Source organism: Pteropus vampyrus, unplaced genomic scaffold, assembly GCF_000151845.1.
Source record: "Pteropus vampyrus isolate Shadow unplaced genomic scaffold, Pvam_2.0 Scaffold80, whole genome shotgun sequence".
Taxonomy (NCBI): Eukaryota; Metazoa; Chordata; class Mammalia; order Chiroptera; family Pteropodidae; genus Pteropus; species Pteropus vampyrus.
The window spans coordinates 473,177-490,367 of record NW_011888861.1 but is presented as its reverse complement, the minus strand read 5'-3'; the positions used below and the strand labels follow the sequence as shown (position 1 = coordinate 490,367).

The following is a 17,191-nucleotide window of genomic DNA, read 5'->3' as shown; positions in this document are numbered from 1 at the left end:
TAGAAAAAGCATCTATGTATTCTTTAATAACTTATTTTTGTGCACAGTCTTTTATGCCCAGGTCTCAGAGTGTGATTGCCCCATGCTTCACCTTGTCGCCTGACCAGCTTTCACCTGCAATCATCAGAAATAGTTTTCTGTGATCAAAACTTCAATCCACTGATATATAACCAGAGTCTCACTTTGAGCATAGAAATAAGCTGTTTAATCGAGAGCCAGACAAGAAAGAAAAATAAAACAAAGCAAGAACCACCAAATACTTAAAGAAAATCAATAATGTGAAAGAGGGACCAAATGCAACACATAAGAGAATTAAGACTTAGACACTAGTGTTAATAAGAATGGCAGGCAGTGGCCAGAACCTGACAGGGTTTATTGGTCATGCTAAGGAGACTGGACTTTATAAAGCTGTCAGAGGGCCAGTGAAAGGTTTTCACCAGGGAATGGCTTTATCTTATTTGTGTTGTAGACAGGTCACTGCAGTGTGAAAAACAGTTTCAAGGGAAATAATATTAGAGGCAGAAAACAATTTAGGAATCTGTTTAGTTGTCCAGATGGAAGTTGATTGAGGCTTGAACTAAGGCAATGCGAATGGGATGAAGAAAATAGTCTGAAAGTACTTGGTAGGTATAATCTTTGGAACATAATGATTGGGTGTAAAGAATGAGAATAAAATCAATCAAGGATAGTATCTGGTGTTTTGACTATCTGGATCATTGTGCTAATTTTGAAAAACAGGAGGACAAGCAAATTTGGTTAAAATTCAAACAAAAAATAGTCATAACAGTAACAGCAAATAATAATGAACGACATTTATTGAGTTTCTATTATGTGCTGTCTAAGATTCCATTCTTATTATTTAAAACATCTACATGTAACATTATTCCAGTTAATGCTATAAACATTCTGAAAAATGGATACTACTTATTAGTCCCTTTTGACAGATGAGGAAATTGAAATGTAGCAAAGCTAAGTAACTTGACAAAACTCACAGACAATACCCTTAATAAACAGTGTCATCATTAGATAGCTAATAGTTTATTAGAATTGTTTCTTGAAACATCTTTAATCTATTGCTGCATAAAACAGTACCAAAACTTATTGGCTTAAAAAAATATCTCATACAGTTTCTGTGGTCAGAATTCAGGGGCTGTTTTAGGTGGTTCTGGCTTGCGGAGTCTCATGAGTTTGCAATTAAGATGTAAGCTAGGCTGATAATCATTTGAAGGGTTGAGTGTGACTGGAAGATTCACTTCAAGCTGGCTCACTCTCATGGCTGGTACACTGATGCTGGCTGTTGGCAGAAGGCCTCAGTTCCTGCCCATGTGGACCTCTTCATAGGGCTGCCCAAGTTTCCGCATGACATGGCCACTGACTTCTCCAGAGTAAATGATACAAGAAATAAAATGACGAAGTTACAATGCCTTTTTATGTCCTAGCCTCAGAAATCACACTCTGCCATTTCTTCAATATCCTTTTGGGTACATAGATCAGCTGGATTCAGTGTGAGATGGGCATATACAAAGGTGAGCATCATTGGGTTCATCTTGGATACTGGCTGCCACATGTCCTTTAATCTGGTCGTCTGGCATTAAGTCATAGTATCTTTCTACAGTGTGATCTAGCTCTCAACTCAGCTGATTTAACCCACAGATAGATTTTTAGAGACAAGCATGTACTCTATAGCCTTAGGCAATCCTCTATTAATATTGTATCTGTCAACCAAGCTTTAGTCAATGTTGAGTATCAAGAAATTTGACATTGTAAACCCTAACAAGTTCCTTGAGGCCAATCTACTTCTCTCGGTGGTTAACAGTATAGAAGACCTAGCATAAATGCTCTCTGCCTACTTCTAAATCTCATCTCATGCCACTCTCCACTTGATACATTCCAGGTTCGCTGGTCCTTTTTCCTACCTTGGAGCCTTTGAATTTGCAGTTTCCTCTGCCTGGAATGCTTTCCCTGCTTCCTCACACTCCCCCCTCTCCCTGGGCCCATGCTTACTCCACACTTCCGCTTCCAGATCACCACCTCAGAAGGAACTACTCTGCACACACAGGACTCCAACGGATCAATGGCCTCTCACAACTGGGAGCTCTGAGCTACAGACCTGCCATGAAGCAGATGAAAAGAAATCTGTTCAGCTCAGGAAAGCAGCTCTATTAGCATCCTGATGGGGAAGAAAAGGCACCATTTGTCATTGTTGTTATGATCAATAATAAAGAGAATTATTGCTACCATTTGTCAGTACTTAGATAGCATTTGTACCCTTGTCCTCATCTCCTTCAAGAATTCACTTGCATAAAAACAATAGTGCTTAAAAGGAACTTTACTAAAGATTTCAAAGGAAGAATGAGAAGAAAGCAATTAGGAAAAAAAGTATCCTTTAGATATCCCTGTTTCAAAGCAACTTGTTTCATTGATCTGACATAGGGATATTTTATCCAGTGTTGTGCTGTAAATGTTTACCAACCAGCTCTTTGAAGGGCGCGAAGGGCTCATTTGTAGAGTCACCAACTGCTGTGGTATACTCACATGTTTGATTTCACGCTACCAACATGATATCCCTGAACACAGTATTGGGAAGAGATGCTAATAATCGGCCCTTGGGGGCCAACAGGAGCTAGCTGCAGCATGCCTCAATACCCCTTCAACACCAACCTCATTGATTTTTTTCTTCTTCCTCACAGATTTACCTCATCTCTCAGCTCCTACTCATCAAACTTTGCATAGCCAAACCCTATCCATCATTCAGGGAAAAAAGGCCTTTATTTAACAGGACTCACCTTTCCTAGAAGGCAGTATATTCTGATAGCAGAGCTTGACTCTTAGGGTCTTAGTCTCAAGAAATATATCAAAGTATTTCTTCTAAACTCATTTACTAGATCACAAGAGTAATTCAAGAGAATGTAATTTCCCCTATCTCCTTATATATATGTCATCTCATTAATAATCCTCTATAACTGTCATTTGGGATAATATTATCTTAATTTTCCAATTAGGAAATTGAAGTTCAGGGAGTTTAAAGGACTTGCCCAAGTTATAGGAAGTGGTGTATAACTAGAATTTGAAGCTAGGGCTGTATGACTACACATCTGAGCTCTGACTCCTTACCTTATAATAGGTATACCTGTGAATCCATTGCTGCGTCATCAAGTCCTAACTGGGAAGTATTGATAGAGGCATTTCTCAGTCAGCCACAGAGCCTTCCCAGGATGTCGCTGGAGAATTACATAATTAACACTATGACTCAAATAGAGTTTTAAATTCATAAAACTTTTCTTTTGTGTCAACTATGCACAAAACACAAAGCCAGGTAGAGTTGTGGATATAAATCTAGAACCTAAGACATTTTCAACATTTGTAGAAGAGCAATGAATAAGTTGTTTTAAGTCAAATCCCACAAAGGTGCTGCATCTTGGGGACAATCCAAGAAACTGGTAAATGTACAAAGTTTTAATACGTCAGGGGGATCCTTAGAAAATCAGAATTAAAACACTAAACTCAGTTTTGGGTGGCCAGCATCTATTGGCCCTTCCTTTGGTAAACAGTGCGCATTTTGCTCCTGGAAACCTGACCTCTTCAACTTTCAGTCCAGATGCTTTAGCTGATGTTCATTCTATGTTCTACTTACAAAGAGTTCATATTGGGTGAATTTTATGGTATATAAACTATATCTCAATAAAGCTGTTATTTAAATAATAGAATTCATGTGGCTCAGTTTCGCTAATTAGAATGTTACATTAGAATGGCTACAGTGAATTTGTTTGGGGTCAATTATGTAACCCGATCAAGCTAACAAAGAGAAGTGAAACTTTTGCCGGGATTGTTGAAAGGCACACCTAAAAAATTTTTTTTATTAAATTGAACCTGGGAAGATGCTTTTACAGACAGTCATCTTGTTACCTCATGGAGCTAGAAAAAAAGACAAACTTTTTCAAGATAAGAAATTGAGATGGTATCCTGATGATGTTTTTGTTTAACCTTCCTTCCAATCCAGCATTGATTGAAGCAAGATCTTAACAAGATTTTTCAGTAGCAAAAGCCAATAACTTATTTTTCTTTATTTAAGCTAATTTTGATTGCGATTTTTGGTACTTGCGATTAAAAAGAAGTTCTTAAAAAATGATGAAAGAATTCATACTGGAATTGGAGTATAAAAGACACTAAGCTGTAGAATCATGCAAGTTAAGGGTAGTTTCGACAAGAGAAAGACCCCTCTTTCCTAGGCTGGAAAGTTTGTAACTCTTAACCTTAGGATGAAGTGCAAAACAGCTGATTAAATGACTATCCTGTATTTTATCTTGGGACTCAGATCATTTATTGACAAAAGATGGAATGTTAGAGAACATAGAACAGTGTCAGAATTTTAGGGTATGTTGGCTGTTTCTTGTGGCCCACTTGATGGTGCTGCAAAAGGAGAGCTTCAGGTGAAAGTGTAGGAAATCTGAAATCTAAGAACTAGCAACAATATTTTAAAATCACTCTTGATCCCATAGGTCCTATCCAACCACCTCCCTTGATGTACTTCTGCCTGACAAAGTGGGCAATTACCATTTACAAAAATGTGTCGACTGCAGATCTGAAGCGGATTAGCCTCATCTACCTGCCCCAGAACATCAGTTTGAATTACTCAAGACATATGTGGAGATGAAGGCATTAAGCTAAGAATTATTGAAGAACAACAGAACACTGGAATCTGTCGCTAAAAAATGGAAGTCCATAGGTCTAGTTCTAGACTCAACTAGTTGTCCGGCTTTGGTTAGCAGCCCAGAGGATTGCATGGAAGCAAGAGCTAACCAAACTCCAAGTCTGGCAAAAAAAGACTAATGATTATTTTATCTCTAAAGCTCTTGCCACACTATTAGTAGCTAAAGAAGTGTAACCTCAGGAAATGAAATCCTCTCCAATATTCACCTTAAATGTGGCCATGGAGGAAAAAGAACCATTTTGGCTGGTGAAGAAACATGCTTCCCTGCCAAGGTTGATGACCTTGTTAGTTTTGTCCAGCAGTGTATGATGTATCCTATGGAATGGAGACCACTGTGTGTTCTTTTCCTATGCTTCCTTTTTCCAAAGATAGGTTTTTGGGAGGTGGGTAACAAACACAAGATGATTGACAGATTGCAACTGCAATTTTATTCCTGATTCTGTTCCCCAGGCACTTTGATATTGGGAATAGAGTGTTTTGTTGCTTGCAGGCTATCGGGAAGCAGATGCTGTTGAAGTTAAGAGTGCAAAAATTTTATTATGGGGTGGTGGAAGAATCTACAGAATAAAACTGCATTATACTACTCTAAAAAATTTATTGAGAGTAATATTTGTAAAAGATAAAGCAGGGGGCAAGTTGGATTGTGTAGGGAAAGCCTTCAGTTGACAATGCAGTTCATACAAAGTCTGGGTCAGTGCAATGAGCAGCTCCTTAGCAAACACTGCAGTTATAGTAGCTTGCATTGGACAGAAAGGGCTAGATATGAATAAGTCTGTCATGCTTAATCATTGCCTGCCAGGGTTACCCAGGAAAAGCATGGCCTCAGCTGAGAAGCTAGGATGGGTCCTGTGGTGCTGCTGATGGAGGCTGTTAGCTAATTGCACAGTTCACAGCTGAGCAGCATGTTCTTTCTTGAGAGCAGAGCTGATAGTTGCACATCCATGGCTGCCACATGACCAGCTGATTTGACTATCTGGGACATTTGATTCTCTCATTACCATTATTACTATTATACAGGTATGCTGGTGTGTGTGTGTCTGTGTGTGTGTGTGCACACACATGTGCCCATACACACACTTGTTTTATTTTTATCATTTAGGTTGGGCTTTGCTAGATTATGTGGAGTCACCTAGAGAACTTAGACATGTGTTTCGATGGAGCAACTAGATAGGACTTTGAGTTGTCTTGTTTTGAGGATGGAGTGGTTGTGTTTTTGTTGCATATAATATTCCAATATGAAAGTGTGGGCATGTTTTAAGACACATATATGGGAAAAAGTGTGTGGGAATGTTGAGCTGCCAGAAGGAATGAATGGAGTAGTGAAAATCCATTTTGCTGCCCAGGACCCATTTATCATTCTTCTAGCGAAAGTATTCCAATTTTCCTCTATGGAACCATACTGTCCCACACAACCAGCCCAGGTGCTTTCGAGAGTTCTACTCTGGCCTCCAGAGGTGGGTGTGGCTCAGCCTTAGCCGATCAATGCATTGCATTTTCTGTACCATAAAGATTCTACAAGGATAGGGAAAAGACCCAGTCAGAGCCAAGGACATGCAATGAGGAAAGTAAATTTTTTTCCTCCTGGATTTGAATCTGGAAATTAGACTGGAAGCTAATGACAACCTTGACATCTTGCAGAGTCTGAGAATAAAAATGAAGCCAAGATGAATGACAGTCAAGAGATGGGTCCTGGGTGAAATTACTTGAGGCTCTAAACCCACTTTTGCCTGAAGCATGATCCATCCTAAGATTTAAACATCTCCTATTTTACTTTAAATACATATACACATTCATCACCCCCCCACACATATATTATGTATGTACATATATATATATACATACTGTTCCATTTATATTTACTTCTTTATATTAAAAACAAGTTCACATTGACATCTCCAATTCAAATCCAGTACCACGGAGTTCACTCTTATTATCTTTATTTTTCTATTTATAATTCTCTTGTTTGACAGGAAGAAACTTGGCTTCCATTATCCTCAACATATTGACTTATTTGCTTAATCCTCCTATACGTAACTAATCTCCCATTGTGGCCACCATGCTTCCTCCCTGTCATAGATACCCTCCTCATCCCACTTAGAATATGATTTCTATAAAAATTCTTTCATAATATTTTCCTTTATAATTTTATATTCCTTTTGATTTGTTTGCTGTATCTGCATTCTTGTTTTTAACTGCTGTGTTTTTTCTCTTTACTATGTTATATCTGCCATTTGTTCATTATATTAGTCTCTTAAAATAAGCAGCCTTTGATTTCATTTGTCAAGTGTATTTTTAATTTCTAATTAACTTTATTATGCTTTCAGTATTTTTTCACTCAGGATTTAAATTTTTTCTTTCCTAAGATTTGAAGTTGAATGTTTATTTAATTGTCTGTTAGTAATAAAATTATTTAAAAGCATATATTTTCTTCTTTTTTCTACATTTCAAGGTTTTTAAAAAGTACTTTATTATTATTTTAGACTTTTTTGTGTTAATTTTTATTTCATATTTTTGTTATTAATTTCTGTTTTTATCACAACCAATAGCCTAGAGAACATTTTGTATGCACTATAGAGTGCATGTAAATCTATTTAACTTATAACAAATATCAATTAATTCTACATTTGAAGATGGCAGGACCTTTCATACAATACTTCATCCACTCAGTCTCTCATATTGACATTGGAGAATTAAAATCTCCAATATAATTTTGATTCTGTCAATTGCCTGAATTTCTAACAAATACATATACACTGGGGCTTTGACACTTGTTTCATGTTGTTCTCTACTTAAGTCCTGACACTTTCTAGGTAAATTATACATTCTATTTCTTAGCATCAGAGTTCCTTAATCTTTTCAATGGCCCTCTCTTCAGGCCATATCCTGGATCTTGTTACAACTTGGGACTCTTCTACCTTTGACATCTCATTCTCATGCCACTGTTCTTCCTCTCAATTCCTGACTCCCATAAAGAAGCAAACTCATCTAACCCTGCCCTCCAGTCCCTCAGCTCTTTCTCTTCTTCTAGTTAGGTTTATCCCACTTTGGATTCTCTTTCTCAACCCAGCTTGACCCTCATCTTCAGCAACTTGAACTTGATTCTCACTGGTACCTTCAATTTCCTTTCTCTCTTATGTTTCTATTCCATTTGTCCTATAAATTCCCAGCCCTGGGTCAATATATTCATCTGCCTTCTCTGCTACTACTTTCAGGAGCTGCAGAATTAATAAAGACTTGTTTTTTTTAAAAAAAAATTAGTTTCATGTATATAGCACAATGGTTAGTCATTTATATAATTTATGAAGTGATTCCCCTGATTGACAATGAGAAATTAACTGGCACTAACTTGAAAGAAATTAACATGAAGATTCAAATTCAAACCTTCAGAGAACCATGGTTAAGAAAACAGCCTTGCCTTTAAAGGACTAGAATTAGGACTCTCTACTCATTTTTCATCTCTGCTTCTCTCTGCCCTGACTGCTCCTTTCTTCTTTCATTCTCTCTCTCTAGAATAGCCTTTTCTTCTCCCACTGTCACATGGGAGCTCCCTCACATACAACTCTTCTGTTAGAGAGATGTCAAAACTGATATTGGACTCTTAGTCTCAACTTAGATATCATGAGGAAGGAGTTCTGATTTGCCCAATTTTGGTCAGATTCAATTTTAGATCAATCAACTAGGGTCCTAAGGGCATGGTCATATATTATTAAAATGGCAGCTGGGGACCCATAGTTGTTATCATGTGCTCGTTCATGAACCTATTGTCAGGTAAGCTAGGATAAGATGACAGGGCTTGCTCGGGTTATATGTACTCATGAAATCCAGTTCTGTGGTCAGAGAAATTCTAGGTTCTGATTGAATTGGTCTTAGTCACTAGCTCACTAGTAGAGGCTGAAGTAGTCCATGGCCACTTGAACCACACAGAATCAGGGTAGGTATCTGAAATATTTGCTAAATGATAGATAAGGAATGATAAATGATACATAATCATTTCTTGGTGATTAAGTTCCATCTATTCATTGCAAGTTTAATATGTGCAAGGCCAGGCTATAACCTGAATATGTTTTTACTCAATATGTTTTAATTACTTTATTTGAAGTTTAAAAAGTCTTAGAATGTTAAAAATATCCTCATTTATTGCTAAATACTGAACATTTTTTAAAAAGTCAAATATAAATGACTTTACATTATTTTGAATTAACCACATCATTGTTTCCTTCCATTAGCCAAGATAATCAACAATCAATTAAAGAAACTTATGTGTGTGATTTGTCTAATATACATCATAATTATGTAAAAACAAATCAACTTCAGGGAGTACAGTTTTGCTCTGGGCAAATTCATTTAGAAAATGAATTCTGTCCATATTTATATGTAATGTAATTAAATATATGCTTTGAAAATAAATGCTATAATTATTCACTAAGTGCCTTTTTACTAAACATTTTTCTGCTTTCTTATAAGTCATTTATTGAGAAAGTATAGAGGATAAATATAAAAGCATAACAAAGAATAAGACAAAAAAATCTTCTTTCCTTTATTTTGTCCTAGTTGCTTTTTCTTTTGATCTCTGCTCTTACTCTCCTATTAAATGGGCAACAACCCCAAAGAGGATCTTTGAGAAATTAAGGATAACCAAATAAATAACCCAAACTGAATACTGTCTCTTCTTTCTCCCCTCCCAGCTGTTGCAGGGTAACCTGGTTTCTTTGTAGCTTTAGCGAGTAAATTCTCATGAAATCTGCAAGGATTGTTTTGTTCTTTGACAGAGAGTTTCTGACTACTAAAGCCCTCCCTGGCCTTCGTTATTCTCACCACTCACTCTCGAAGAGATTTGCTCTCAGTGGAATTGCAAATCTCTAAATTTCCCCTACAGATTTAGCACTTGTAAGAAAATATTTGGAAAGAAGCCAGTGAGAGATGTGGCTAATAGAGAGCATTTAATGACTGCATTTTTTTTTTTTTTAAAACAAAAGCCACTACTGTCCTATAGTTAAAAAAAGAAAAGAAAAAAAGAAGAAAAGGATTGTCTTTTTTTACATCTTCTTGGCAATGACCAACCACATTCTGAAACTTGCCAGTGAAATATATTTCCAGTATAATTTTTTAGTTGACTCTTGATGGTCATATCTAAAGTCTTATTAGAAAGCTCTCGTTTTAAAAAAGTCACATTTCTTTAAGTTTGATTTTTAAAATAATGTAAGCCAAATGTATTTGAGTTTTTAAACTAGGTGAACAACCTTGATTTAGTCTCCAAATATTTATATCTCAAGCACTGTGATATAATGCTTAGAAAACAGTCACTGTCCTTTCTCAAGAATATCACCTCAAAGGTTTCCTCTGTACTACCTCATCAATTTCCCTATATCCAAGGGATTGTTCTCTTTTAGTATATAAACATGATCTTTTTTTCCTCTTAAAAAATTCTTTTTATGAACCTATTTTCTTCACTGCTACAGTCTCATTATCACTGCTACCTTTTGCAGCAAATCTTTAGAGTTGTCTATGTATATTATTATCTCCAGTTCTGTCCCTTCTTCATCCTTGAATCCACTTCATTCAACTTTTATTCACACCACTCTACCAAAACTACCCTTCCAAGTTGCTCAATCCAATGTTTAATTCTCAAAATTCATTTTTACTTGACCTGTCAGCGTAATTTGACACAGCTGATCACTCCCTCCTCTGTGATGTACTTTTATCATTTGGCATCTGGGATACTACATTCTTAGTGTTCTTCCTCTCTCACTGGTTGCTCCTTCTCAGTTTTCTTTGCTGGCTTTTCCTTTTCTCCCTCATCTTGATATTGGAGTGCCCCAGGCCTCAGGCTTTGGTCCGTTTCACTATTTATATTCATTCCATAGCTAATCTTATCTAGTGCTTTGGCTATATCCCAATAACCCCCACATTTATATTTTCATCCCAAACTTTTCACCTAAATTTCAGATTCATAAATCTAACTGCCAAATTAATGATTCAACTGCATGCCTAATAGACATCTCAAGTTTAATAGGTTTGAAACTGAGCTCCTGAAGCAATGACACTCAGTAGCAGTGAGCACAACTAGTGCTTATCTCTTGGTTTCTAAATACCATTTCCCACTAAAAGGAACCATGACTCCTTGGAGAACTGGCTGATTGCAGGCATGGAGCCGAGAAAGTACAAGATGAGCTTGGAGTATCTTGAGGTTCCATAAAATAAGGAAGTGCTAAAAAAAAAAATTCAGTTATATCAAAAGAACACAGTAGCCAACCTGAAGGCCAATGGCCAAATCTGGGATAATTCGGCAACAAAATAATGCTATTAATATGTTATACGCTATAGTATAAAATATCTATGAGTCCACACAAAAATAAATGAAAAATTGAACAGATAAATGAATGATGAGAAGGGACAACTCATCTAATAATAAAAGTAGAAGAAATAATGGAAATGGGAAATTACCTTTTGGCAAACAGTACAGTAATAATTGTTGCCTACAAGAATCATTAATGGATGCCAAAATTAGAGGGCAAATACATGCTGAAAAAACAAGATATTTATATCACCTCAAAATTTCTTCCCATGAGACACTAAAAACAAAGGGAAAGTTATAATTTTACATTGGGGAGACCGTATTCAAAGTACATCACTGATAATGAGACATATCAACAGCATGTGCCTCCTTGATATAATGGGCTGAGAGTGGCATGGTATCACTTCTGCAGTAGTATTGCCAAAAATTCATAACCATGACCAATTCAAATTGAGGGAAATTTTACAAAATAACTCAGTACTCTTTAAAAATGTCAAGGTCATGAAAGACAAAGAAAGAAGGAGGAATCATCCTATTTTGGGACAGTTAATAGTATCATATCAATGTTAATTTCATGGTTGATAATTATACTTTGGTTATGTAAACTTATCATCTGAGGAAGCTGGGTAAAAGTTGCACATGAATTAATTGTAATATTTTCGAAACTTGAAAAAAATCTGAAATTATTTCAAAAAAATAAAAGGTAAAAAAATAAAAAATACCCCAAATATTTTATCTCCCCTTTAGCAATCTATTCCATCTCCATTAATGGCAATTTCCTTCTTCTTGTAGTATAAGCTGAAATCTTTGAAATCACCCTTTCCCTTTTTTAACTCACACTCTAATTCCAACCTACAGGAAATTTTATGAGTTGTGTCCTCAAATATGTCCAGAATCTAACCACTTCTTATCACCTCTACTAAAACATCTCTAGTTTGGGATACCATCATTACTTGCTTTGGTTATTGCAATAGCTTTCTAACTGACCTCCTTGATCTACTCTTCTTCTCATAACTCTCTAATGGCTCCCATTTCTTTCAGAGTAAAAGCCAAAGTTCTGACTATGGCCCAGGGGCCATAGACGATCTGGTTTTGTTCACTCTCTGACCTCCTTTCTTATCACTCGTTCATTCACTCCATTCCAACCACTCTGATCTTCCTGCTATCTCTTGAACATGCCAGGTAGGCTCCTTGCTTACAGCCTTTTCACTAGTTGTTCCCCTTTCCTTGAATTTCCTCTTTCTTCCCCCACACATCCCTCGGCTAACCTCCTCATCTTTTTCAAGCCTTTGCTTAAAGATATTTTTCTCAGTGTGCCTACTCTGACCACCTTCTTTACAAATTGCAAGCCTTCATTCTTGGTTCTCTTTAATCTGTTGCAAAGTGTTGGCCATTTTTATCACCTTTGAACACAAAGTATAATTTTTATTTATATCTTATTTATTGTATATTGCCTATCTGTATCTGCTGGCATATAAACTCTTAAGAGGGCAGAGATCTTGGTCTGTTTTATTTTTTTTTCCCCCTGAACATTAATACAGTCTTTGGTATACTATACACTCAACAAATATATGACTTAATAAATTTATTATTTATTGAGTCATATGTTACTGAAGGGCAGACAAAATATGTCTCTTTCCCACAGATACTTATAAGCAATCAGGGAATTAGACAACAGATGCAAATTATTTGTTTATAAGTCAAGAAGAGATGTAAAAATAAGCTTAGCTATTTTGGTTGCAAGTGAATGAAACCTACTCATAATAGCCTAATGGCTAAAAAGATGGCATGTTTTGGGGGGACATTTAGTTGTTTACAAAACTGAACAACTCAGAAGTAAACCTAGCTCCAGGCATGCTGGATGTAGGGGGCTTATAGTTATCTTCAGAACTTGATTTCTCCCCTCATTGCTCAACTGTACTTTCTTCTGAAATGGCATGGGTCTTGGGCGGGTGTTCTACACATGGTAGCTATACTGGAAGCTCCAGCATAGATTCTCTGGGTAGAGTGAGAGCCCAGAATTCACTTTGGTCCAGCATGGGCTACCTATGCTGTGGTAAAGAAATGTGGTGCTCTCATTGCTTTGGCTTGGGCCATAGACACAGTCCTCAAACCATTTATACTGAGAGTGGGAGAAGGAAGAGATGAAATTAATTACAGAATTGAGCCAAGCCAATTTGTGTAAACTTTGAATAGACAGAATCGAATAGGCCGATATTAGGAGTATAGCACTCTGACCCCTAGTGGTTAGATTCCTTGGAGAAAAATTCAGCATTACTCCAAAGGCAACAGCATATTAATTTAATTCATATTACCTTTTTACATGATCTTTTTTTAAAGTTATTAAAGAATATATGTGTCCTTCACTAATATCTTCTACACTGAAGCTTTCACCCAGTTTGGGCAAATTTTCTTTTGACATAGTTCTCATATCCCTTCTTTTTTCCCTATCTCTACAGTCATCATCTTTCTTCTTGGCTTTACATTTAGACTAATGTGATAGTATCCTAACTTCTTTCCTTATCTTCAATCCTTTATGAAAATCAACATCTTAAACATCTTCCTAAAAAACTGCTTTAGTTATACGGCGTCCAGCTAGGGAATTAACTCTGACAATTTATCAGATCCAATCAAAATCTCTGGGTCTAGCTTCAATTATTATGTGCCCCCTTACCCTTTTTGTTTGAGAAAATATAGTTAGCTTTCTGTCACATGCAATGGGAAGCTAACATAAATAATAATATATTTGCATAATACATGTTGACCTGTTGAACTTTAAAAATTGAGAACACATATTACTTATATTTTTCTTATCTCTTATATGAGATTAATTCACTTTAAATTTCATCCTATTAAACTTCTCTAATAGTTTACACAGAAAGTTCCATGTATACTTATCATTATAAAGAATGAATTAAGTGTATAATTTATTTCTCATAAAAAAGATATTGGTTGGTACAAATTAATAAGCACACTGGCTAATTGCTTCGATCATAAGCAAAATCTAACATATGTGTTCCTAAAGTTTTACAATTTTCATATTTTATGCTTGCTTGATTAGTGGCTGGACAGTAAGCAGTTTCTAACTTCATTATTGCCTACATTTCTCTTCAGTTTTCATTGTAAGGATTAACATAAAAAATTGAGTCAATCATTCCAAAGGCTTATACATTTTATTATGCATTTCTCTTATCATTCTTTTTATTTATCTCTAATTTTTTTCCTAATTGAATTTTTGCACTTAAACAAAAGTATACAGTTTCTTTCTTCTGAAGTATTCATATAGAGTTGTTTAAAAAAAACTGAAGTCAGACTGTGTAAGCTTCAGTTTTCTCTTCCGTAAGAAGATAATAAGGTAATAATAGTACTTCTAATTTATCAGATTACTTAGAGAGTTATTGTGATGAAAAAATTTGATAATTCACATAGAGGGCTTAATGTGGTTACTGACACACATAAGTTCTCAAAAAAACATTAGCTTTTACAATTATTTTACAGATTCATTTGCATTTTTAGTATCCTTGGATATACCCATTGGTTTGTTTACCACCAAATATGTATCGTAGGCTGAAAAAACAATAACGAGATGGAGTGTCTATTCTTGTGAAGTGTACAATCTAATTTGAGAGACAAAGAATGAAAGATAACAATTATAAACAAAATGTGTATAAACATACAATGGGATATTATTCAGCCTTAAAAAGGAAGGAAATTCTGACAAGCTACAACATGGATGAACCTCAAAGACACTATGCTAAGTGAAATAAGCCATTTTGAAAAGGACAAATATTGAATGATTCCATTTATACGAGGTACCTAGAGTAGTCAAATTCATACAGACGGAAACTAGAATGGTGGTTGTCAGAGGCTGGGGAAGGAACAAGGAAAGGTGAGTTAGTTAATGGGTACAGAATTCTAGTTTGGGAGATGAAAAGTTCTAGAGATGAATGGTGGTGATGGTTGTACAAAAAATATAAATGTACTCAATGCTACTAAATTGTACATTTAGAAATGATTAAAATGCTAATTTTAAGTACCTCTTACCACGATAAAAAAGATTTAAAATTTAAATATTTATGAGAAAATTAAAGTTCAATACTACAATGTAACAGAAAAACCAGTTAATTTTAAATCAAATGTCCTTTAAATTTTATTAATAAAATGTATCCACTTATTTTTTGAATAAATAATATACTTTCATGGTTCAAAAATAAAAGGTACAAAATGGTATACAGGAAACAAGTAAATAATCCTTTAGCAACTCAGTTCCTTTTCCCAGAGACAACCCCATTACCTGTTACTTATATATCCTACCAGAGATACTATCTTCCAATATCTATACTTATATATATGGTATACACTATGTTGCAACTTTCTTTTTCCATAAATATATTTAACCAATCTCCTATTGAGGAGCCCAGGAGAGTTTCCATTAACTATTTCAAGCAATGTTTCAAAGAATAATCTAGCACATATGTCATTTTGTGTAACAGTGAGCATTGCTGCAAGATAAATTCCTAGAGAGAGTGTCATTGGCTTTTCAGATGATTCAGACTGAAAGTACCCTCAGATTTCACCAAAGAGGAATTGGGTGTTAGTTGCTTTATCCAAAAACTTGAAAACATTACCCATATCATTTTCTTTGGCACCTATCTATCACTAAATCTTGCTTATTGTATCCCCTCAGTATCTCTTCTTTCTTTCCCATTTCCCATTCTTTACAGCCAACAAATCAATTTGAGCTTTTACTATTTCATGTCTGAAGTGTTGTCCTCGACCCATTCTCCTGAGAGAACATTCTGCTCACTTTCATTCTCCTAAATCACCCAGGATTAGGTCTATTGTCTCTATTTTAGCAAACAAGGCTCATTTTAATCTGGTCCCTGCATTTTCCCTTTCCAGCTTTCTCTACCATCATCCAATATTACTCTTTTTGGTTATGATGTACAATAGTTTATACTTTCCGGCCTCTGTGCATTTTGCTTTGTCTTCCCAGCCTGGAATACCATTTCCCCTACTTCTTCTGTAGGAAGTCTTGACCTCTTCATGAAAGAAGAGGAAACTTCCCTTTGTGCTTCACAGGTCTGCATTCATCTTTCGTGGGGATTATAATTCTCTACTGAAACTATTTCCTTGAAGTAGGCTGAAATAGTGGTGGGAGTGATCTTTTTCCTTTCTAGCTCTAGCATCTAGCACAGTGTTTGAGGTCATATGAAATGTCTTTAAAATGTCTTTAACTAAATTTAACTAGATCTTGGAGAAAAGGAGTAGCATCATTTTGTTCATTCATATGTTTATTGAGTGGCTAAGTACATTATGTGCTAGGCAGTGGGATTACAACCAAGAAAATAACCCAGGGTCTACTTTTGGTCTAGTGAAAGAGATAGGGCAACAAAAACATACAATTATCATTTACTGGGGTGAGAACTGCAGTGGACCCTAGGTCACAGTTTAGATTCTTTTATGAATATGGATGAGCAAAGCGTGGCATTTTAACTACAGGGAATTGCACTAAAAGATACATTTATGAAATAAGGCCATACCTCCAAATCACTGTGAAACCCAGAGTCAGACATAAAGCTGATGATTTCTGACTTCCTATTTATGGCCCATGGTCTCCACTTTTTAAAGTGGAGATGCTCTTCTGTTGAACAGAACACAGTGTCTTGGATAAAGACTAATAAAGTGAGATAACACATGTAAGACAGGTCTGAATCAGTATATACCATGAAAGTTTTCTTTCTCTGTAAATTGCCTTCTAAGCATTCAAAAAAGCTTGCTTGTTGTTAAATGATCTATCTAAAATTTAATCTACCAATTGTTCTTTCTCTGTCCTTTTCTACTCTCTTCCCTAATATGACCTCTTTTTCACAAGTTTGAGAAAGATAGTGCAATGCACTGAAAAGGGCAGTGTTTTGGGGAGTTAAGTAGAACTGGATTCATTACAGAGGGCAGTCACTATTATTAGAGTAACTCTGGGCAAATACTTAAACTTCCAGTTTCCTCTTTTGTAAAATAAGATAAAATAAGTCGAGAGAAAATGTTTATGTAAAGCGCTTACCTTAACCCAATGTCTGACAAATAGTAAGAGCTCAGATGTTGGGGGGGTATATAGTTCTTTTGTAATCAAAGGAAATGTATGCGTAATCATTACCACTTTAAATTAAACCAGAACTTGCGCTCCA

General features: G+C 35.7%; 1 long non-coding RNA gene across 3 annotated transcripts; it reads right to left on the bottom strand.

The window, feature by feature from the left end:
- Positions 1–837: 837 nt before the first annotated feature.
- On the bottom strand, positions 838–17,176 carry LOC111741574. 3 transcript variants are annotated; one of them, XR_002781024.1, is made up of 4 exons: positions 17,068–17,176; positions 3,115–3,221; positions 2,005–2,110; positions 838–1,378 (listed from the first exon to the last, which is right to left on the bottom strand). It is a non-coding gene; the product is annotated as an uncharacterized LOC111741574 (long non-coding RNA). The 3 variants fall into 3 exon arrangements; XR_002781023.1 differs by lacking the exon at positions 3,115–3,221 and having other exon boundaries at positions 2,005–2,170; XR_002781022.1 differs by lacking the exon at positions 3,115–3,221.
- Positions 17,177–17,191: the final 15 nt, after the last annotated feature.